This window comes from Drosophila virilis, chromosome 4 (genome assembly GCF_030788295.1).
Source record: "Drosophila virilis strain 15010-1051.87 chromosome 4, Dvir_AGI_RSII-ME, whole genome shotgun sequence".
In the NCBI taxonomy this organism is placed as follows: domain Eukaryota; kingdom Metazoa; phylum Arthropoda; class Insecta; order Diptera; family Drosophilidae; genus Drosophila; species Drosophila virilis.
In genome coordinates, this window is record NC_091546.1 from 19212850 (window position 1) to 19236314 (window position 23465).

At 36.4% G+C, this 23465-nt stretch overlaps 1 protein-coding gene across 2 annotated transcripts in view; it reads right to left on the reverse strand.

Annotated features, from left to right (window-relative positions):
* The window catches only part of Kr-h1 (Kruppel homolog 1), a 41770-nt gene that overhangs the window by 18162 nt on the left and 143 nt on the right, over positions 1 to 23465 (reverse strand). Inside the window, exon 2 of one of the 2 annotated variants that reach the window (XM_070209481.1) lies at positions 23159 to 23405. The gene's annotated coding sequence lies outside the window, so the exon portion shown is untranslated. Of the gene's footprint in view, positions 1 to 4960; positions 6596 to 23158; positions 23406 to 23465 lie in introns of those variants that run through there. The other variant, XM_015172708.3, reaches the window with a different exon arrangement.

Consider the following 23465-nt stretch of genomic DNA (forward strand, 5'->3'; position numbering starts at 1 on the left):
GCTTGATCTTTCGTTGTTTCAAATCAATTCAATTTCTAATCATATGAATAGAACACTTGACCTTGTATTTGTTAACGACTACCTTATTTCTAATGTGTCTAGGTCACCTCCTTTATCTCTTCCTGAGGATGTCTATCATCCAACTTTAGAGATTGCAATGCTAAATCGTAATCCTTCCATTTCGTGCTCATCAGCCAATAAGCCCCGCTATTGCTTTCGCAAAGGAAATTATTCCTTGCTGAATCAGCTTATTTATTCAACCGATTGGTCTTTCTTATATGACTCAGTTGATATGAATACAGCTATTAATTCTTTTTATATCACCCTAAACTCCCTCTTAGATGTGTGTATTCCTAAGTCAATTCCTTCGACTACTTTTTCAAAACCACCCTGGTTTACTCCCAGATTATCACATCTAAAAAATGTAAAATCCAAATATTTTAAAAAGTTTAAAAAGTCTGGTTCGTGTACAGACTTGGCTAAATATTCCATAGCCAAGTCGAACTTTTTTCTTCTTAATTCTCAATGCTATGAGAATTATCTAATTCGTTGTAAAAGGCAATTCGCCCGAAATCCGAGACAGTTTTATAATTTTGTAAACTTGAAGCGTAAGTCTTCAACTTTGCCATCTTCTTTTTTTCTTGGGATGGATAAAGCTAGCAATGACATTGATTCTGCTAACCTCTTTGCTAATTTTTTCCAATCAACTTACTCTTCAGTCTGTCCTAATACTAATTCTTACCCTTATACTATTTCCTCCGCTAGTTCTATACCTCCCCCCATTATTTCACACTCCTCTCTCCTATTAGCTATAAACTCTCTAAAATCTTCTTACTCTCCTGGGCCGGACAATATTCCTAGTTGTCTACTCAAGGAGTGCAGTTCTTCCCTTTTCTATCCATTGCTAAAGCTTTTTAATCTATCCCTTGAAACTTCTGTCTTTCCATCTCTTTGGAAAGAATCTTATATCATTCCTCTTCACAAGAAAGGTGGGAAGTCTGATATACAAAATTACAGGGGCATTGCAAAACTGTCTGCTATTCCTAAATTATTTGAAAAAATAATCACTTCGAATTTGCAGCATTTCTGCAAATCAGTTGTTTCCCCTGTTCAACATGGATTCGTAAAGAATCGGTCAACTACGACCAATCTGCTTGAGTTTACTTCCTTGGTAAATGATGCTTTCCTTTCGAAAATGCAAACTGATGTCATTTACACTGACTTCAGTAAGGCGTTTGACTCTGTGCACCATGACATCTTACTTTTTAAACTTGACCGAATAGGTTTCCCTCTGTCCCTTTTACTTTGGATTAATTCTTATTTAAAAGGTAGGACCCAAAGAGTAATACTGAGGTTGACAACCTCTAAAAGGGTTCACGTTACTTCTGGTGTTCCTCAAGGTAGTCATCTTGGACCTTTACTCTTTACACTTTTTATAAATGATCTTCCTTCTGTTATATCACATGCCCGTGTACTCATGTATGCGGACGATGTCAAACTTTTTCTATCATACACTAACCCCCTACATCATTCTCGTCTACAAGACGATTTGAACGCTATGCAACTTTGGTGTTCGGCCAATCAATTGCATCTAAATTGTTCAAAGTGTATGTTTATGACTTTTAATCGTACTACACCTTATCTTGTTAGTTATACAATCGACAATATCCCTTTGCAACGTATACTAACAGTTAAGGATCTTGGCGTTATTTTTGATTCTAAACTCTGTTTCAATCTTCATATAGATACCATTGTTAATGAGGCAAAAGGTGTACTTGGATTCATTAAACGATGGTCTAAAGAGTTTAACGATCCTTTTATAACAAAACTTCTGTACATCTCTCTTGTTCGCCCTATCCTTGAATACTGCTCTTGCATCTGGTCTCCACAGTATATCAACAGCCAGGATCGTATTGAATCTGTTCAGAAGCAATTTCTGCTTTTTGCCTTACGAGGTTTAAATTGGGACCCTAATCTTCGGTTGCCGTCCTACTCCAGCAGACTGCTTCTTCTCAACCTTCCGTCGTTAATCAACCGTAGGACAATTCTCGGTGTTGTCCTTCTACATAAGTTGATTATTGGCGACATTGATTCTCCTTTTCTGCTAGGGCGTCTTCAATTCTCTGTTCCGGCTAGACCAACCAGAAATTATCGCCCCTTATTACTATCTACGTGCACAACTGATTACGCTATGCACAATTCTTTTCGCGTGCTATGTAAAAATTATAATAGTTTGCATCACGTTTTCTCTACCGAACTGTCTCTACCCCTAATAAAATCGTTGCTTTCAGGATACCTTCGGGAAGTCGCTGACCATTCCCAGCTATGAGCAGGGGCATAGCTAGCCGGACAGGCTGAAAAATTTTCCCCCACCGTGTCGGTGATTTCCCAATACTTTTCTCTTTGTCCTATCCACTTAACACTCTTTATCTAACTTACATTGCTTTACTTTATTAACAATTTTCTTACTTTCTTTTTTCCTATTTATTGTATTTTCTTTATTAATTTAGCAAATTAAGATTATTTTTAATTTCACTTGAGATCACTTTTTTCCTACTTACAACCTTCTGCTTAGATGTAGGCTCTAATAGCGTCACTGACAAAATTAGCTGTGAAAAGGGGCACAGCTGGCCGGACTGGCAAATAAAACACCTCCATCGGTCGGTGATGCTATTTAGAAAATTGTATCCTTTAACTAGGCTTTTAGAATATACTTATATTGTACAACCTTTTGAATAATGAGGAAGACACTCGTTTTGTCGACCATTAATAAATAAATAAATAAATAAATAAATAAATAAATAAAAGCGTAGCAGTAACAATTAATGTAACAGTATCAGTTGCAGTAAAAGTAACGTTAACAGTAACAATAACATAATCAGTAACATTATCATGTACAGTAACAGTAAGAATAGCTGTTACAATAACAGAGATTCATAAATACAAATGCTCACATATTTATAAGAAGAAATCAAACAAGGAAGCGCATAAAAATATGAAATTCTTTATATTTTGAGACTGTCATCAACAGACTATATAATTATTGTTCGATAACCGATTGTAATCAAACCGAACACAATCAATTGGTCTATAAAAAGTGAAAAAGTGGACTTCAAGCACGACAGCACCCATTCATAAAAAGTAGCTAAGCACACAGCAAAGCCCGTCAACAGCAGATACATTTAAATGCCGCATCGATAAGAGAAACAAACTGTTGTCGGGCCAGCGATAACAACAGGTGGAACGTGAATGAACGCAGCTACTTATCAGAGAGAAAACGCAACACGAATTTGGCGAGCCGTGCGCCACCTACGCAAATCAACTGTCGAATCGGTTCCGATAGCGATAACAAAGCACACGGTTCTACCCGATGCCAGAGCTGTAAAATATGCTTTTGCTTTTTCTTTTTTTGTTTATAACTTAACAGTTAGACGCGCCGCATCGATACAATTTCCTGTGCAACGCACATAAATACCCCAATATCAATTTCAAAGATTATTTTGGCATTTCATGTGCTTGCCGCTGTTCCTCCCATTACTCTGTTATTGTTATTGTTTTTTTATAAATATATATATATATTGTTTTTTTTTTTTGCCTTGTTGACGCTGGTACTGACCTTCAGGCACAAAATTAGCAAATAGATAAAATAAATTCAAAAAACAATAACAAAAAGAAAAGGAATTTTTGAGCACGGGACTTGTTTATCGCTAATAGAAATTGAACAAGTAAAAGTATTATCAATAAATGTTATATAGTCCATATATTTTATTTGCCCAGATTGATGGGCAATTCAAATGAAACGCACAGGTGAAAGTCCAAATTATAATGCTGGGCATTTAAAATGTTTTAGTCTTTGGAATTTCCATGCTTAAGAAACATGCTCAAACTTAAAATTTTTTTAATATATCATTCAATTTATATTCATGGAAATTTTCTGTAACTGCAGAGTTCTCTGTCGATATTAATCGATTAACTCCAGTTATTGATAGTTCTTCCGATAGAACCCTCAGAACTAGCACTGACCAACACTATTGATAATAAATTTCGGGTGCTATCAATCTTTATATTGTTCATTATCAGAATTGTTATAAGAATCGCGCGATCCTGAGACACTTGTAGAAAGTGACTCATTCGATTGCAGTGAATGAGTCACAATGCTAGGAAACCCCTTGATATATTGCCCCACAATTGATCATTATCAAGAACCATTTAACACTATGATCGCAAGCCCCATTGGACTTGGATGATGATGATGGTGACTCAAGAGGTGGCATGGACTCAGTCATCAGGAATCTAGGCGGTATAGACTCTTTTAGTGGGCGGTTGTCTTTTTGACATTGCCTTTGCATTGCTCTAATCATGAATAGAGCGAAATTCAGCATTAGAATGAAACAGATTATTTTTTCTGCGAGTCATGGGGCGTATGCGTAATTATGGCCTGATGTAATAATTTCTTAAAAGCTTAATCTACACTATTTCCAGAAGTTGTTCATTATTGTGAAATCTTCAAAAATTGCAAAAGCTTCATATTAAGTATACGCAGATGTGTTCAGTTTAACAAGATTATATTATTACAAATATTTTTTGTTTATGACAAACCAAAAAAATATTACATTTTTATTGGACTAAAAATATTGAAAAAATATTGGTATTAAAAAAATAGTAATTTTTTTTCCTAAAAGCTTTCAAAAATTTCTTTTTTTTTTTAAATTGTGTAATTTTTTTTTTTTAATTTAAAATAAAAAGTTTTTGCAAATTGCAATAAAAATATATTTTTCATTAATCAATTTTAGATTTCTTGAATATTTTTCATAAAATTGTATAATAAAAAGTTAAAATTTTTTAATTTTAATAAATAAAGAATTAAACAATAATAATAGACAATTTAGTGAGATACAAAAATAACATATACGAATTTTGTTAAACATTAAATTTTAATTAAATTTTTCTATAAACTCACCATAAAATTGAAACAAAATCCACAATAAAAGTTAATAAAGTACTCCTTGCGGCGCTCTGAATAATTCCCAATTGCAGATCCAAATAATTATTTTGCTTTAGGATTATATTTTAATAAAATATTTAAAATTGTAGATTTTTATTTGTGTCACAAATATTATGTTGATTGTACTGTTATTTTGTTAAAAAAAACACTTGTTGTCGCGCGAATCGACGAGGGGCAAATGTTTTGTAGAACTTTTTCGCTGTTGCGCACTCGAGGCGCGGCGAGGCGAGTCAGAAAAAAAAATAAATACAGAGTCGCCGCAAATTGTTAATCGTAAGTGTCGCCCCTCTCTCTCTCTCTCTCTCTCTCTCTATTGACGAATTCGAGTTCGCACTTGTCGCTCGGGCAAATTGGCAAATACGCTTCGAGTGTGTGTGTGTGTGTGTGTCCGTTAGAATCAGAAGTAAGTTACGCGAGGCGACAGCGTCGACTGGGCGAACGAAGCGATCGTTGCGGTCTGATATTGAAATTGTATAAGAATCGGGCAGCGCAGTTGACGCAGCCAAAAGTTGACTGTTCTTAATCGTTGTGTAAGCGAGAGCGGGAGATTTGTGTTTTATAATTGCGAGCCGTATTTACGTATTATATTCACATGCATACATATGTACGTACCATATGCATGTGTATGTGTCTGTGTGTGGGTGTGAGACGCTGCCTTAAGCTTTAGCGACGTGCTGCTTGGCGTTCGTTCTGCTGCTAACGTCTAATGCCAGCGCTTTTATACAATAATTTTTTTTTCTACATATGTATGTATATATTTTCAAAGTTTAATTTGCGCTCGTTGTTGTTGTTGTTGTTGTTGGTGTTGCTGCGGCGGCGAATTTCCGTATCAAACGTTGGCATGTATTTGTGTATACATGTGTGTGTGTGTGTGTTATTTATTATATTTGCTGCTTTTGATTATTTGCATGTATGTGTAGCTGCGCAGCACTATGATTGCTGTTGTTGTTGTTGTTGGTTTTTGCTGTTGCTGAGCTATTAGCGCTTTGTTGTTGCGCACATTCACACGCCACTATAAACAATATTGACCTAGGTTATATACTATATGCGCATACATACATACATACATGCACGTATAGCTCAGTGTTTCTGATTTTTATACTTTGCTCAGTTGTTGCTGTAAATGTTTGCCTATCGCATACTTTTTTATAGCTTTTTTCTAGGTTATATTTTTAGCAATATTCTTGATACACTTTTGCATTTATTAATTTATATTTAATATTATAATATTTATATATATATATGTATATATTCGTTATCAGTCTTTTGTTAAACAAACAATTTACAGTTTATACCAAAACACAAATTGATTTAAGAATTGCACTTTTTTTTGTTGAAGAAATTATTAAAAACATTTGCTAGATTTAGTTTTTGAGTTGATTTTTTTTTTTTTTTTTTTTGTAACACTAAACAATAAGGCAATGGAGATCATATAACGTTTATAATTTTCTTAATAATTTGTTTAGTTATTTAAACAGCAGCAGCTTTTTTGCTTAGCCATGCACAGTTAAAAGCTTTCTAATACTATTGAAAGTTCTTCCAAGAACAGAAACGCTGCCGTGTGCTGTGTTGACGCGTCGCCAGCTCGCTGAGAAATACGAAATGGCGGCCAGCGTTCAAAATTTGCCGAGAACAACGTGCTGGCAGCGCAGCGAGCGGCGGCGCAGCTGTGACTGCGCGGCCAGCGTCGATATTGAATGGCAGCAGCGACGACAGCAGCAGCAGCGACGGCAGCAGCAGCAGCAGCAGCGACAGCGACAACTGAAGAATGAAAGCGTTGCGTATGCACGTATAAGTGTGTATCTGTGCGCACGTAAAAGTGTGCGTGCGTAAGCCGGCATTTGAGACAGCAGCTGCTGCCTCTAACGCATACACACACAAGTTGAGGCTATATTTTTTTGCAGCCAAAATTGCGGGTTGCTGTTGCTGTTGTTGTTGTTGTTGTGGCGATTGCTATGTTATTTTCGGCAATTGCCATTGTTGCGTTGGCGTTTGCGTCGACTGAGGCGCAGTGACAGCGACAGCGGCGACAAACGCGCTCAACTTACTCAATAAAATTTTTATTATGATATCTACGCACACGAATATAATTCGTGCGACGCTGTCGGCCGTTCAATTTGCATTGTTGTTCTTGTTCTTGTTCTTGCTGTTGTTGTTGTTGCTGTTGCTGGTTTTGGCATTGCTTTGGTTCTTATCGCAGTTGTTGTTATTCCTTCTTGTATATTTGGTCAGTTGTTTTTGTCGTATTTGTGTTTTCACAGCTTTTTTTGTGACGTACATATATACGTGTATGTGTATGTGTGTGTGTGTGCAATGCTGGGGGAGAGACTCAATTTGTGATTTGTTGGCATGATTCGAAGCATTTACGATGCCTTAGTCAACATCACGGTTAAACCCCAGATAACTAAAGACTAAAGATCACCTGATACAAAGTGCAAGGCGCAGTTAATTGGCATAGGACAAGTTGAACTTTGTAGCGGTTAATAAAAGAGAGTACAGTAAATACACGTGAGCTGGTCATAAAAATTATTGACAAGCAATCAATGTCAATTAAACCTGTAAAATGTGTAAACATTCATTAACTACATATCCCATTTACATTGGGCAAAATGTTAAATTTTCCAACATTTCGCTGGACAAGTCAATGACCCGTGCTTTATAGCCAATGTCTGCTGTTGCATACCCCACTGCGCAGGCAGCAATCGACGCTCTGTTACCTCTGCGTATCTGTTTTGGCCTGGCTGCGGGGGCGCCCCCCCTCACCCCCCCCCCCCTACACCACTGCTGCACTCCATAAAATGCAGCCATTATATGTTGCTGTTGTTGTTGTTGTTGTTTTTATTTAACGTAGTGCATTGACCCGAGATTTCTTTTGTCGGGCAACATTTATAGTCAAGCAGCAGCAGCAGCAGCAACAGAAAATCAAATTTAAATTATAATGCATAAATAAGAAGTTCTTCGAAATTCGCCGAAAATGTTAAAGAAATTTCAATAAATGCAGCGTACGAATAACAAGAAGAAGAGCAGCCGAAACAGCAGCGCGCAGCCTGCGCGTCAAGCATTTCCGCTGTTTGCGTTGCAGTCGACGCAGCTGGGGCCGAGGCCGCGGCTGCTGCTGCGGCAGAGGGCGGGGGGGGCGCGTACGTTTTTCAACGGTGCAATAAATTCAAGCTTCATCCCTTTTTGGCAACGACCAACACCAACAGAAACAGCAGCGAGTCAAAAAAAAAAAACACACACACACACAAAATAAAACTCAAACCCAAAATGTCTGCAACGTTGTCGCTTGCAAAGGGCAATGCCAACGCCAACAACAACAGCAACAGCAACAGCAATAACAGCCGCGCAGCAGCAGCAGCCGCAGCAGCAGCAGCAGCAGCAGCCAAAGCTGCTCGTGTGGCGGCCGTGCAACGGTTTTCAACAGCTGGCATCGGAGGCCGTGCCACAGTTTTCAACACATGCTGCACATGCAGAGGACGCAGGCGGCGTCGGACACTCAAGAGTTTGTTGCATGTCTGCCCTGCGCTCTCACTCTTTCCCACCCCCTCTCCCACTCTCTCTCTCTCTCTCCCTCTCTCTCCCTCTCTCCGTACGTATCCAATAGCAAATGTGCATTTGTATTGGCTGTTGCCGAGCTGCAGGCGACAGTTTATGTTAGACTACGGCTGGACGCTTGCCAGCTGCTTGAGTCATTAGACACGTGGTGGGCGTGGACCAGCCCACAGTCCCCACATTGAACGGCCTAAAAGCTGCCAAATTCACGATAATATTCATGCATCTAATTTAAATAGTTTTTCTACAAATTATCATGTGATTTTTGAATGTGAATTTTATTTTGTAATTGATTTCGTAATAAAAAGTAAAAAAAAAAAAATAAAATAATATAAAATAAAAATTTTGTAATTATAAAACAAAAATTAAAATATTATATAAAAACAAAATAAAGTAAAAATATTATTATTAAAAAATAAAATAGTCATAAAAAAATAAAAATATTATACCAAAAATTTAAATATTGAATGAAATAAACAAAAATATAAATATTACAAAAAAATAAGAAAATACAATAAAAATATTTAAAAAAAAATAAATAAATATTTTTTTTTACTTGACAACGAACGAATTAAGCAAAAAAAAAAAATAATAATACTAAGAATAATGTTATTAATAATAAAAATAAAAAAAAATAACATATAGACCTTTGTTGAGTTGCAAAAATAAACATTTTTTTAACAAATTTGACAAGAATATAAAAACAAAACTAATAATATATTGAGAGATAAATATTGATGAACATAAAGAAACTCAATATGTTTCTCAACCATGGAAGGGAAATCCCCATTTTTACGATCCATAATGCCACATACTATACTAATATCGAAACTAAACAGAAAAACAATTACTAAACAACAATTTAGGGCAAACTTCTGTTATGAGTTTTGGCATATTTCCGGTCGGCATACCAAGGCCTTGACACCTCGGGGACATCACATTAATGCCAGAACTCGTGTATATATAAAAACAAAAACAATTGCTAATGGGGCCTACTTATTGCACCACAATGAATCATGCTGCATTAGCGTCAAATCAGAGCCCTCCTGCTGTGTTTTTTTTTTCGATTGTCTTTGATAATGGGTCCAACATTTGCGTGTGTAAATAGAACAATAAATTATTAGGAAAACAATTGTACATAATAATAAAGATTTTAATTTGTGTTGAAATTGAAGATCAATGACGATTTTGATTTACCATTAAAATGAAGATAATATTTAACTGCGGGCTCTAATCTTATCTGGCGCCTGGACCTTAGCCATTATGTCATACCATATAATGCGCCAATAGCCACGTGGGAAAACGGGGGAAACAAACAACTCGTGAAATTGCACAACATTTATTGCGTTCTCTTCGGAGAACAGCGCTTCAATACAGGGTGCTCTGGTTAACAGAGCATAAACAACACTCTTAACAAACCATGTTAACAAATAAACAGAGAAGTTTGAGTAGCACGAAAAACTGTTAATGCAATGTTAAATAACAAATATGCGACTACTCTAGGTAGTCTGCTCTGTTAAATAATGCAGCTAACCACAAAATCTCTTGTTAGTTGGAAATCAGATTTTAAAAAATAATAAAATCAGTTTTTAGTTTCTAAGTTAATAGAGTTTCTAACTAAACAATCGACTCTATTAACAGAGCATGTCAAAAAATTTCAAGCCTAATTAACAGAGCATAATCTACTTTGATAACAGAGCATATTCAAAACTAGACACCTAAATGTTAAATAACAGCAATGTCACTAACAGCAAAAAAAAAAACACCTAACCATACGTGTCTTATGTTATATTGAAAATTAGACAGCAGAAGTACAAAAACTGTTAATGAAATGTTAAAATATTTGGTACCCGAAAAAAGCAGCTAACCACAAATGTTATTTGATTTATTGCAAAATATATTATAAGAAAAAAATTAAATAAAAATACTAATAGTTTCTAGGTTTTGGCTATAAATTAACAGGGTATCTAACTAACCAGATATTAAGCAAAAAAAGCAACGACTTAGCTTGCCATTATTTACTTTAGATAAAAAATATAAAAAAAAAACAGTGAAACAGAACTGCGACGCATAATTTTTTGCAGATAACATTGCCCAAGTTCTCGAAATAGACGAGCCCAATTACGTATACGCACCGTGAACATTTTTCTAGATACGCCTTGCATTTGTTGCATTTTCTTGCTAAAAAGATTTAGAATAGTTGATCTAACGTTTCCTGAACTGATGTAATTGCTATTATTGTTATTATTGTTATTTATTTGTTTACAAAAAACGTGCGACTAGCAGAGAGAGGGTGCGAGAGATTGAAGAGCAAACAAATTGTGAAGTGCCGCACGGGAAAAATGAAAACATTTGCTTAGCGCTCACAAATATATGTACATACATCTATATGTACATACAATAGGTATTTAGTTTATTCGTATTGTCGTATTCAATGTCAGTGCCAGTCATAGACTTTTGTTGTTCCCATTAATATTGTCGTTACAGGCCTCACACGAGGCGAACGTAAAAATATATCTATGTATAACTAGGGTTTACGGAGGGAACTTTCGTCTAAGGGCACTTGAATTGTACATTTACAAATGATGAACAGAAGAGCTCAATCATCTCAAAGAAAATAGACAATACTTATGGATTATCTAAGGTATTCCTTTGGCTCTTCTTTTGCGGTTTCTGTTAATACTTAAGATTAAAGACACTCGTTGTGGAGAATACTAAGGAAATGTGGAAGAAAACCTCATTATTATAAATAATAATTGTAATAATTATACATTAACCTAATGTAATTAATAATAATTATTGATAAACATATTACGTAGTTAACTTATTTAATTAATTCTTTCTCTAACTTTGTGAAATTAGAATTCAATATATTCAATTTGAAATCAATTTCACAGCAAATGCACGCTCTAAGGACTCTTGAGAGAGCAGACGGAACGTTGAGAGCGAACACGCTTCTCTTTGGCCTTGGACCATTCTCAACTGTTTCAGCATTAAGCTCAATGTGTACATAAATACATATGCATATGTATGTACGTGTGTATGTATGTGTGTATGTATGTGTGTATGTATGTGTGCATGTATTTAGTCAATAAGCATGCGAATGTCGCGTGATTATAAAACAGCTTTGCATTTAAGTTTTATGGCAGCTGTTTTTTTTCGCTCTTCTTCTTCTTCTACGTTTTAATAATAACTGTTGCACAATAACAGAGTTTAAATTGAAAAATCGTTAGGCTAATGTCTCCAGCTGTTAAATAAATTTACATACATAAACAAGCTTGCAATATTTATGCAACGAGTGACATTTGTAACATTGTGTGCTGAAATTGCTGAATTGAGCCGCTCTGTAAATAAGCTACATATCAATTAGGCAGCAGCCAGAGCAACAGCAGCAGCAGCAGCAGCAGCAGCACAAAAGCAGCAGGGGGAGTGTCGACGTCCAGACTGCGTCAATAATAATTGCATTACACGCGGCAATGACAAAAATATATACATATATATAAATATATAAAAACTCTCTCTCGCGCGCGCACACACACACACACACAAACACACTCAAAGAGACAGACCTTGCACTCTAGCGCTCTCGCACGCTATTATTGCTGCATTCGGTGTTGCCCTCCCTCGCCGCTTAGCTACGTTACAATCTGCTTTAGCCCTGCTCTTCTTGTTTCTTGTGCGGTTCATTGACCGTCGGCACGTGCGTTGAAAACTATTGCACATCCTCGTGCATTTGTTGGCCGAGTCTGTTGAAAACATTGGCACTGCCTCCAAAGCGTACACTACACGTTGCATTTTATCGCATGCACATGTCACTAGTTCTCTCTCTTTTGCACGCTGTAGCACTATGACAACTATACAATATATAGAGATGCCGGTTGGTATACGCTTGGTTGTGTGTGTGTGTGTGTGTGAAACGGCTTTTTATAGCTCGCCTGAATGGCTTTGCTTGTAGTTGTTGATGTTTAAATTTTGTTGTTTGCTTTGCAGTTGCGCGTGGCCTGCACTAGTGTGCGCGCGTTTGTATATGCTTGTGTGTGTGTGTTTTATATTCTCAAGTAACTTGCATTAATTTTGCGTTTTATTTTCGGCTACTTTCGATGTTTACAGCTATTTTTAATAGTGCCGACGCACCCACATTGCAGGCCTCTTAAGTCATCGCGCAGTTTTGCGATCAATTGCAATTTGCAATTGATAGAATCAACAACTAAACATACATGCGCGTATGTGTATATGTATGTATGTATGCATGTATGTATGTATACACACCTTTTGATAATAATGATAAGAGGCTTTCAGCATTCTTCTGACCAAAATATTGACCATAAATTTGAGCTTCCGGTTGGGCGGCTCATTCAGAAAAACTAATATATATATATGCATGTATGTATGCATGTATGTATGTATGTGTACCTATAAGCCTTTAGGTGCTAACATATCAAGCAGACGTCGAGTGCCCTAAGACACAACTACACAAACATAATGTATATGCACTTAAAACATAGGGCCATACTTTGGCTATTTAATCTAAAGTGGGGTTTATGCATATACACTCCGTGGCATTTGCATAGATACTGTGCAGTAAACACATTAAGGTTTCGCATGCTGTCAAACCAGTTATTTTTGCATATACTATATATAATACTATACTATATATAATACTATACTATATACTATATACTATATACTATATACTATATACTATATACTATATATAATACTTTATCATTTATGAAAGCCTGTCAAGATATTGCAGCTAGCTGTTAAATATTTACAAGTTGGATTTGCAGTGCGTTAGTATTAACAGTTATATAAGCATATATATATATATATATATATTATAATTATTTAATTAATCTTTGAAAACGTGTTTAAAGCTAAGATAACGACAAGCAGTTGTATATATGAAGATAATTATATTAATTATATACCCTATTTACATGACCAGCAGTGTATATCGGTCTATTGTTCTACCTACGCGTATTATTTGTAAATTTATAGCTCTGTCATTTGAGGCGAAGTATCAATTTCCGGTTGTGTTAAGCCCCAAAAAGTTATTAACTAAATGCTCCGAGCAATTAAGCTAGAACCAACACACAATTTCAGGGTAATATGCATGTGAGAATTAAGCTGATGAATTCTGAATGATCTTGACATGATCTTTATCTAATTTGAATGTGTTTTAATCACATGTTATATCAGCTTAACCTTTAGTTAGATGTGCTTAATATTAGTCTGTCTACTTGGCATTATTTGTTCTACAGGTGAATTCCCCTAAACTCGCATCTGATAATATTGTTATAAAGATATTTGCAGCTAGCCAAAAGCTAGATGCCATCGATGCTAATTAGATTTCCAGACAAGCGAACAAATCAATTTGACAACCAGTTTATTTCAAATTTCAAATCTCAGCAGCCACAGTCAAATTTTGGTACTACCCAATGGATGTCTGGGTATCCAATAATTGTGCAATTGAACCGAACGACACTCGATTGCAATCGGCTAATAAGCTCGACGCTTACGTAAATGTGCTTACACAGTTTGTAATTGAATTTATGAACCTAACACAATGTGGGCAAAATGTAATGCCGGCCCCTAGGCACTACGAGAATCCAGTATTAGTTGGCATATAGTATATAGAGTACTTTGATTTGGCGCAACCTTGACAAATGTTCGTACATTGACTCGGGAAATTGTCTAGATCTCTCTCTCTCTCTACCCCTCTCTCTCGCTGTCTGTCTCTGCCTCTCTTTCTAGCGCTCGGCTTGGATCGTTGCACGCGCGATCGTGAAAACAGAAAATATATGGAATATATAGGGAGGAAAAAACAAATGCAATTTTGTATATTACCGACACGCTCTCTACGATATGGGTTACATATATATCTAGTATATGTATGATATATGTGCATATAATAATTTGCTCGATTTTATTAGCTCTCCATCGAGCGGTTCCGGTGGCGTTGCACGCTTTATGTTAATTGCCGGAACGTGTCGTCGTACAAAATGCAAAACAAATTTACTTTTCAAATGCATTTAACTATTTTGGGCCGTGGGAGGGGTTCGGTTTTGATTTATGCCTCGCTGCGCTCCTAGACAAACAATTTCGCAAAGTTCCCCCCACATATATGTATGTATACATAATGCCTGCGATAAGAAGAATTTATCGGAACTGACAGAACTGATGTCATTCGTTCAGTTTTTCCCATTATATCTATAGGTATGTGTTGCATGGCCGCAAATTATAAGTCAAAGCAATAAAAACACTAAAAAGCCAAGCTTTAGATAGATTTGTGCTGGACTACATTGTTGCAGCGACTGCAGTCAATAATTAGGCTCTATAGCTGGAGTTTATTTGGGGGATTTACAAACGGAAAGGTTTTTGAATTACTTTAAAAGTGAAGGTTTGTCATCGATTTCATCAAACAGCGTTTATCGATTAGTTATCGAAATACAACGAAATGATCTTGCTCTAAAGTGATATAATATAAAGTTATCCGTAAAAGTACCTTTTTAAGATCGCAATTTTTCTAACACAAACATTGTGCAGCTCAAGACTTGTTGTATTATCGATAGTTATCGATTGTCGCCCCTGATGTACATTTATCGATAACTCTTATATCGATATGTATCGATGTACAGCCTAGCAGTATCGCAGATCATAAGACAAAAGGCAACATAATGTTGCTGTATTTTTTAAAAATGTATCGATAGCGATTATTATCGATTATCGATCGACCCTTTTTAATTAGTATATCTCACTAATTGGTACATCAAGAGAAATTCATGCTGGCAAACTTTCATAAAATTATCAATACCCCGATAAATATCGATGAGTTATGTTCGCTTTTAGCATACACGCATTAAAAGTTTTCCGGTTTTTTTTTTTTATGTTTTGTTACTCAAAGATCAGTCAAAGTTTCGTAATACAATTATCACGATTTAGCATCGATCTCGTAATTATTATACTTAATGTTGAGTACAAATTCTGATAACACACTCAGACAAGGGTTGGGTGCATTACTCAATCCAAAGCTGGATGAGTGTGCGAAGCAACCGACCTATAGACCATAGATAGACAGTTAGACCTATGCACATAACCAGTTAGCTGTTGAGGCTATACGCTTCAGAAACTATACACAGATAAGCAGAGGCCAAAGGTCAACCTGGCCAGAGATTAGAATTGAAATGTTTATGAATGATGATATTACCAAAAGATTGCGTATTTATTAAGTATGTAGTATTGTATGTAGTAAAATGTTCGTTTCGAACCGGTGACCCGCTTTAAATGTAGCTTAAAATGAATGAGTAGCGGTATATTTGTTTTGATTTGAACCGGTGTCCAGCTTTAAAGCTAGCTTTCAATTCAGGACATATTGTTTTAATTGAAATAGACTCGAACCGGTGACCTGCCTTAAAGCTAGCTTCAATTTAATGAGTAGCAATAAGTAAGTCTTGTATTCTAATAATTGAATTAAGTTAAGATGGACTCGAACCGGTGTCCTGCTGAAAAAAAAGCTTCAAATCAATGAGTAGCTGGCTCTGGTTTAAAATCGATTCGAACCGGTTTCTAGCCATAAAACTAGCATTAAATCAATGAGTAGCCCGTCTTTTAAATGGATTCGAGCCGGCATCCTGCCTTAAGTCAAGCTTCCCATCAATGAGCAGCAGTAGCTGAGCCTGTCTTATTTACGACCTCAAATGGATTCGAACCTGCTTTAAAACTAACAACAAATCAATAAGTAAGGGCATGTGAGCAATATTTAAATTCGCTTCGGACCGGTGTCCTGCTTTTAAATTAGCTTAAGAGGCTTATTGTATAAAAGGCAAAAGGAAATTGACGTTTGCTAAACATTTTTTCGCTTTCCTTGCGCCTTGTGCCTTTTTTTTCGTTCAACTCTAGAATTTATTTTATCAAGAAAAATGTGCACAAATACATATATGCACATTTGTATATGGACAATATATATATATATATATATATATGCACATATATATAAAACTTACGTAGCCAATAAATAAGTCCCAAAAGGCAATTCCGTGGCTTACTTTATGGCTCGCAGTTGGCAGTTGGGTCCGTTGTGCCCCGAAGGCATGTCAACATTTTTTTTTTTTTCAAAAAAGGAAAATAAAGAAAAGGAAGCACATTGAATCGATGTCGATGTGATAATGCGACGTAATTGCACAATCTATATATGAAATCTTAACGATTAACCCATTAATATAATACAATTTATATATTACGTCCGGCATGTCGAGCGCCATATGTAATATCTCTTATCATCTGGTATTTGCCTAGAGTGCTTAATAGTTTTATTATTGCGTGTATAATATTCAGATTCTGAACGCGTTATATTCAAGGGTATTTATAGGTGCTGGCAATAAGAGATTTTACAAAAATAAATTAAGAAGAATAGAATTTGAGATAGCTAAAACAAAGTTGCCATAGGGATTTACAATAATAAATCAAACTTGACCTGAACCCAGATAACCTTTTCATAGGAAATGAGCAGATTACAGGGTATCAAACTATGCGAATCTAAGCAGTGTACAAATACGGTGGCTAACTGCAATCCCATAAATACAGCATCAAATATTTGTAAACTTAACCAAGATACCCTCTTATTCAGCCATATTCAAAATTACAGGGCATCGAACCATGAGAATTTAAATCTGTTAACTGTTTTGATAGCTTTTTCCGATGCTAGAAATTGAAGAATGAAAGTTAAAGTTAGCCAATGCTTAAACCCAAACATGTTCGAAATTATCCCTAAACAAGGCACTCTTGAGCTTTACAGGGTATTATCTAAATAAACACTAGTTAGTGTAAAGAAATTATTGGGAGTACTTGCTTCTTACTAGCTTATTAATGTGTGTAAAGCCTCAGATGTCTCAACCCTTAAACAGTTTTCAGCTTATGCTTAAGTTGATCATAAGCTCAAGCTAGTCACTTCTGAGCTTTACAGGGTATTCAACTTTATGAAAACTAGTTAGTGCAAGGAAACTATTGATAGTTCTAGGTTCTTACTAGCTTATTAATATGTGTTAAGCCTAAGATGTCTCAACCCTTAAGCTTAAGTTGGTCATAAGCTCAAGCTAGTCACTTCTGAGCTTTACAGGGTATTCAACGATATGAAAAGTAGTTAGTGCAAGGAAACAATTAATAGTTCTTGCTGCTTGCGATCTAATCAATATATTTTAAGATATTTATAGCCAGCTTTAGAGCCAAGATGCCTCAACCCTTACGCGTTGGCAAACTTAGCCTTAGGTTGGGCATGCCCGCAGTTATGGCCACATTAAGTTGATTACGAATGGCATGGCGTTTGAAAAGTTTTTGGCATTTAAGCACATAACCGCCAACTGGTTGTGTTGGCATAAATTACAAATTTTACGATTTAGATAGGAATAGGCCCAGTAACTTGTATCCCATTCTGTTATGCGTTTTAATGCTCTCATTTCCGGCACTTTTTATCTGTTCCAATGCTCAGATGTGTGTCAAATTGCCACCCACTCGATGTCTTCGTGGCGTGGACTCAAGGTGTACGAACCACCCCCGGTTGCTCATGGGCCCATGCATATGTTTTCCTTATGGGGTTGGTTTTCTGCGGCCGTCGTTTTTGGCTCCATGCCTTTTGGCCGGAGTTTTCCGGAGTTTTCCGGCTTAGCTTTTGCTTATTTTGACTCAAGTTCAATGACCTTGCAATTTTCTTTCATTTCACTTTCTTGACACCAAATTTCCTTCAGCCCATTTGGGGTTGGGTCGACTTGCGGCAAACCAAGGGTGGTTTCTCTGCCTCTTCTGGTTGCATGACATGCGCATCATTTGTTTTGATGTAGAGAGAGATCTGCTCCCCCACACGCTTGGTAGGCTGGCGTTGGGTTGGGCGGCAAGGGTCGAGAACATTTGATTGTCTTGGTTTGTTTGCTTTTAATTTGGGGACTTTTCTCGAAGCATACACCGGCCGGCTAGGTTTGCATTGTGGCACATATAAATGGGTTTACGACAGCTGGCTTGAGCATGGAGCAAAAGATTTAACTTCTGTTTAACTTCCTGTTAAATGGGAGCAGTTGTTTTTTCTATCTATTTAATGTCTAATAGATACTTCAATTAGTTGTCGGATTGTCTAATACACATTAGACGTGTAAAGTGTTTCGCTATAGATTAACCCTTAAGCTTGTTGTCAAAATTTTAACTCTCCGTTATATATAGCAGGGACTTAACTATATTGTGAAATGAGCTCAGAGAAACTTCTCTCATTCTGGCTCACTTTTTTTTGCAATTTAATACGTCAACAGCCTAACTAGAACTTAATTCTAATGTCAAATTACAGCTTAAATAAACGGAGCGTTTTCGAATTGCTTGTCAAAACAAATGCACTTCTTGTCAGCAACTTACATGATAAATAGTAAATAGCAGTCTAGCTAGAACTTAATTCTAATGTCAAATTACACTCAAAATAAATAGCATTTAATTACAAAAGTATTTATAACTGCTTGTCAAATGAAATGCATATTATTGACAGCAGCTAAGCTGATGCATTTATTATATAGCAGCCTAACATGAACTTAATTCGATTGTCAAATTAAACTTAAAATAAACAGAACGCTGCCTGTCAAATCAAATGCACTTTTAACTGCATATTTTTAACTAGTTCCAAGCTTTAAACTACTCAACTCCTCTGTTAGTTAATCCAATAAATACTAGTCTATAAATTACCAGGCATTTCCTCTGGCTATTCCAAACAAATTTTTAGTGCTTTACATGATTCGCCATAAATTACCAATTGGGAACTGAAATCTAATGCAAGACTCAAGTGCAGCCTCCTCCCCCCCCCGCATAAAGAGATATCATATAGACACACACATACATATATGTATGTAGTTACACCCACAACGATATTAACGAACATGCGGATGAGAAAGCTTCCAAAATGATCAACGCAGGGCCCCAACAATATATTGTTGTCTACGCCCCCCGATTTATGGCTGTGGTACCAAAAAAATTGAATAGAATTAGAAAACCCGAAAAGAACAAAGAGCATAACATAAAAAAAAAAAAAAAAGAGCAGAGAGCAACGAGCCACGAGAAATGGCCCCGCACATGTCCACGAACTTATCTAATACTATGGATACCGTTACTTGAGGTCACTGGCCCACACAGAGAACTGCACTTGTGTACAACAAACAGACGAAGACAGCGACACGCACAGGCACACACATACAAGCACAGACGCACACGCACGCACTCTCTCGCTCACGCACTCTCTCGCTCACGCACTCTCTCGCTCACGCACAAGCAACAACAATGCTCAGCCGGCAGTTATGTCATGCACATTAAAGTCCAATTGGTGGGAAATTTACGCTGAGTGTTTTATCACATTTGAGTGCGAGTCGTTTGAGTGTAATTTATGCAGGCCAATTTGTGAGTCATTTTGTTGTCACTTCGAGTACCTTTTTTCTTTGGGGTGGGGTGTGGGAAATTTGAAACGCTTTGAGCGCGTTGCATTTATGTGGGTAATTTGTTGCTGCCGTTGAGTTCTTTTTTTTTTTGTTTGTCTTAAGCGTTTATTGAGTAATATTATGATATTGAATAATACTAGAAAATTGCTATTGCTACAATTTAATGTAGGAATTTAAAATTTAGGAAAACAAATCAAGAAGCCAAATAAACAATTAATAACTTTTGATATTCCTATCTAGTTAGAAATTAATTAAAAACGTAATTAACTAAAATTTCCTTTTTTACATAATAATTTATTTTTTTTTATTTGATTTTGTTAACATCAAAAACTCAAGCATAAAATATGCATTTGACTCAAAAATGAGTTCTATAAATACAATAAATAAATCGCTTCTATGAAATTTGTAAAATAAGTGCATAAAATGATTATTTTGAATAATAATAACAGATAGTTTTATTTGCGTATTAGCACTTAACAATTGCCAAGCTCAAATCAATCCAAACCAATCCAAACTTGCGCATGAAACACACTCAAATGGGATTAAATAGAAAATTTCCCTTCAAACAGCTGTTTGAAATGCGCAAACTCCAAGCGACTACGCAATGCAATTGAAATTGATTTTGTTTTGCGGCGCAACGCAGACGAACGTAACGGAACAGCACAGTTCGTGCCACCACCAAAACATAATGGACACCCGGGAAAATTTTGGGAAAAACAAAAATTCTTCAATGACCCATTTACGGGGCGCTGAGTTCAAAGACCTTTTCTGGGCGGCGCGAGCGAGCGTCCGGACCCAAAAATCATGGGGGCTTATGCCTTTTACTTTCTGTATCCAATTTAATACATATTTATACATACATACATATATATATATATATTTATGTGTGTGTATATATATTGTTTTTACAGCAACTGCAACTGTTTTCTGGTTGTGTGGGTGGCTGGCCGGGCGTTCATGATGTCACTTATAGGCTTGTTTGCCTGTGGATACCCCAGGGTGGAAATGCATAATCAGCTCGCGTTGTCTTCCATTTAATGCGTGTGCCAAGCTGTGCATTGGTAAGCTATCATATCATGGTGGTTGCTAGCTGACAAGCGGACAGACTTCCCCCCCACCCCCACCGGCCTTATCAAGCCAACCCTACTCCACAGTCAAAAATAAAGTACTTGTCCAATTGGATTTCTGTTACATGGCTTAGCTTGACCCATATTCAAGCGAACTCTGTTAATTTGATGAATTGTAATTTGTTGTTTCATTTGATTAACATAATATACATACAATTTGGACTATCTCTATAGGGCAGGTTTTATTAAGAATAATATATATGTATATATAATGCAAGTCCAACGATTCAGATAATATCTATGTTTCTGCTATTGAAAGCCTTTCGAGCTGTTCGTAACAAGAGATAAACTTTAATTATAAGCTAATAAGAAGCTAAGAAAATTTAGCTTTAATTGTGCTTATATTAAAGATGCCGAACTTTTAATACCCTTATGAACATTTCCCTGACGGGTTTGAAGATATGTGAGCAGAGCGAAACTGGTAAATGCTTAGTTTAATAAAAATAACTTGGAATACAGACTATTTTTCCATATAAGTAATCACTTTTCGTCCGATTCTGCCATATAGTATGGCCAATATATAAGCAGCATAGTTTAACTAGTTCAAGAACAACATATCTTGATACACAAAAGAGGTTTTCATACAAGAACCTACTCTACGATCGAACGTTCCTATGGTAGCTATATGATATCGTAGTTCGATCCAGCCAGTCTCGACATATGGACTTTATGGGCTCGAATATGTTTTTTCGACATTTTTTGACAAAACTATAATACCCTCTAAAAATGTGCTTTAAAACAAGATACCGCTACAGCCTAATATGGTTCGAGAACTCTAGAATTTGAATGGGCTCATAATTGAAAAAAATGTTTAACAATCTTCAAGGGAAGCCACAAATCAAGCTGTTCGAAAAAAAAAAAACAAAAAAGCAAGACATCAAACTCGAATGCAGCAGCTGAAAGCGATCAAAAATTCAATGTAATATAAGCTTCATTCAAAAATTCTTGAGTGTCAATATAAATATATAGCTAGATATATTTTTATGTATTTGTACAATGTGCGCTGCTCCGAAGAGCCAAAAGAAAACAAACGCCGCGAATCTGGCCAAATAAAAAGGGAAAGTTCAAGAACCCCATGAAAGCGTCAGCGCGCAGATACATCGACACCGCCCCTCCCGCGCGTAGGTGGGGTCGGCGAAGGGGGAGTGGTTGTGGCCTGTCTCACTGTTGAATGGCGCCTGCCACCTCCCCCTCAACGCAATGGACTAACAAATTTCCCCGCACACTCACCAAAAACGAAAGTGAGTCTTGCGCTAACCAACCCCCTCGCCCCACAAATCTCCACGCTAGAAAAGTTCTGGTTTTCCTTGTCTCTTCTTTTCATTTGTTCCTTTTGGCGCAGCACAAGAAAAGCATTGGCTGCGCCGAAGTTCATTGAACTTGTTTGGAAATTCGGAAGCAAAATTCATTTGTTGAAGTTCTCGCAAATGGAGCCCAATGTCTACCCCACATTAGATGAGATATGCTGGCCGCTTGGTGGTTGAAATGCTTCCACACACACACACACACGCACATTTTGTTGTCAAATTGGTTAATTTACGTATGCAACGAGTTTTCCCGTTTTCCTTTTGCGCTTAGAGTGAGACATACAGGATAAAGCTGTTGGCTTTTTGTTGTACATAAAATATTTACCGGCAAATTTTGACCTGCTTTTGTTCTCACTTGATCAGCTTTTCACATATTTGCATAGCTAACAGCATTGTGCACAGTTTTACTGTCAACGCTGGTTATAGGGTATCTCCTAGTCGTTCAGAATCGACTGGAGCACTCTTGAAATAGTTTTTAGCCATATTTGAAATCAACAAGACTTCTATTAAACAAGTTATTGAAGTCCCAATCCGATTGGCTGCCAATTAGGAATTTCCCTTATATTTCACGCATGCCAGCGGAATATCGAAATAGGTGAAACCCCCTATTTTTCAAAAAATTGTTCAAAAATTCAACCATTAAGCTGAATAAACACAATAACAACAAATGTAAAATTAGATAGAATTTTTTGTGGGGTAGCTACTTACAGATATTTCCAATTTTCCATTTTACATAATACTTTATTTGAATTCCATAAATTTCCTCGCCGTTCTAATAAACAAAATATGTTTTATGATTGATGATGACAAATGGGTTGGGTGCAAAACTCTGACAAAATTATCCGTTTGGTTGATTTTGAAGAAAAAACTGTTGCATACTTTGTGGCATATTGTGAATGAATCGTAATGGGGCACAAAAATTTGGTCATGCTTTGTCAAACTATTGACTCGGCGTCTAAAAGATATAATTAAGTTTTTGTGAATACATTTTAAATTGAAAGTTTTTCAAACTTAC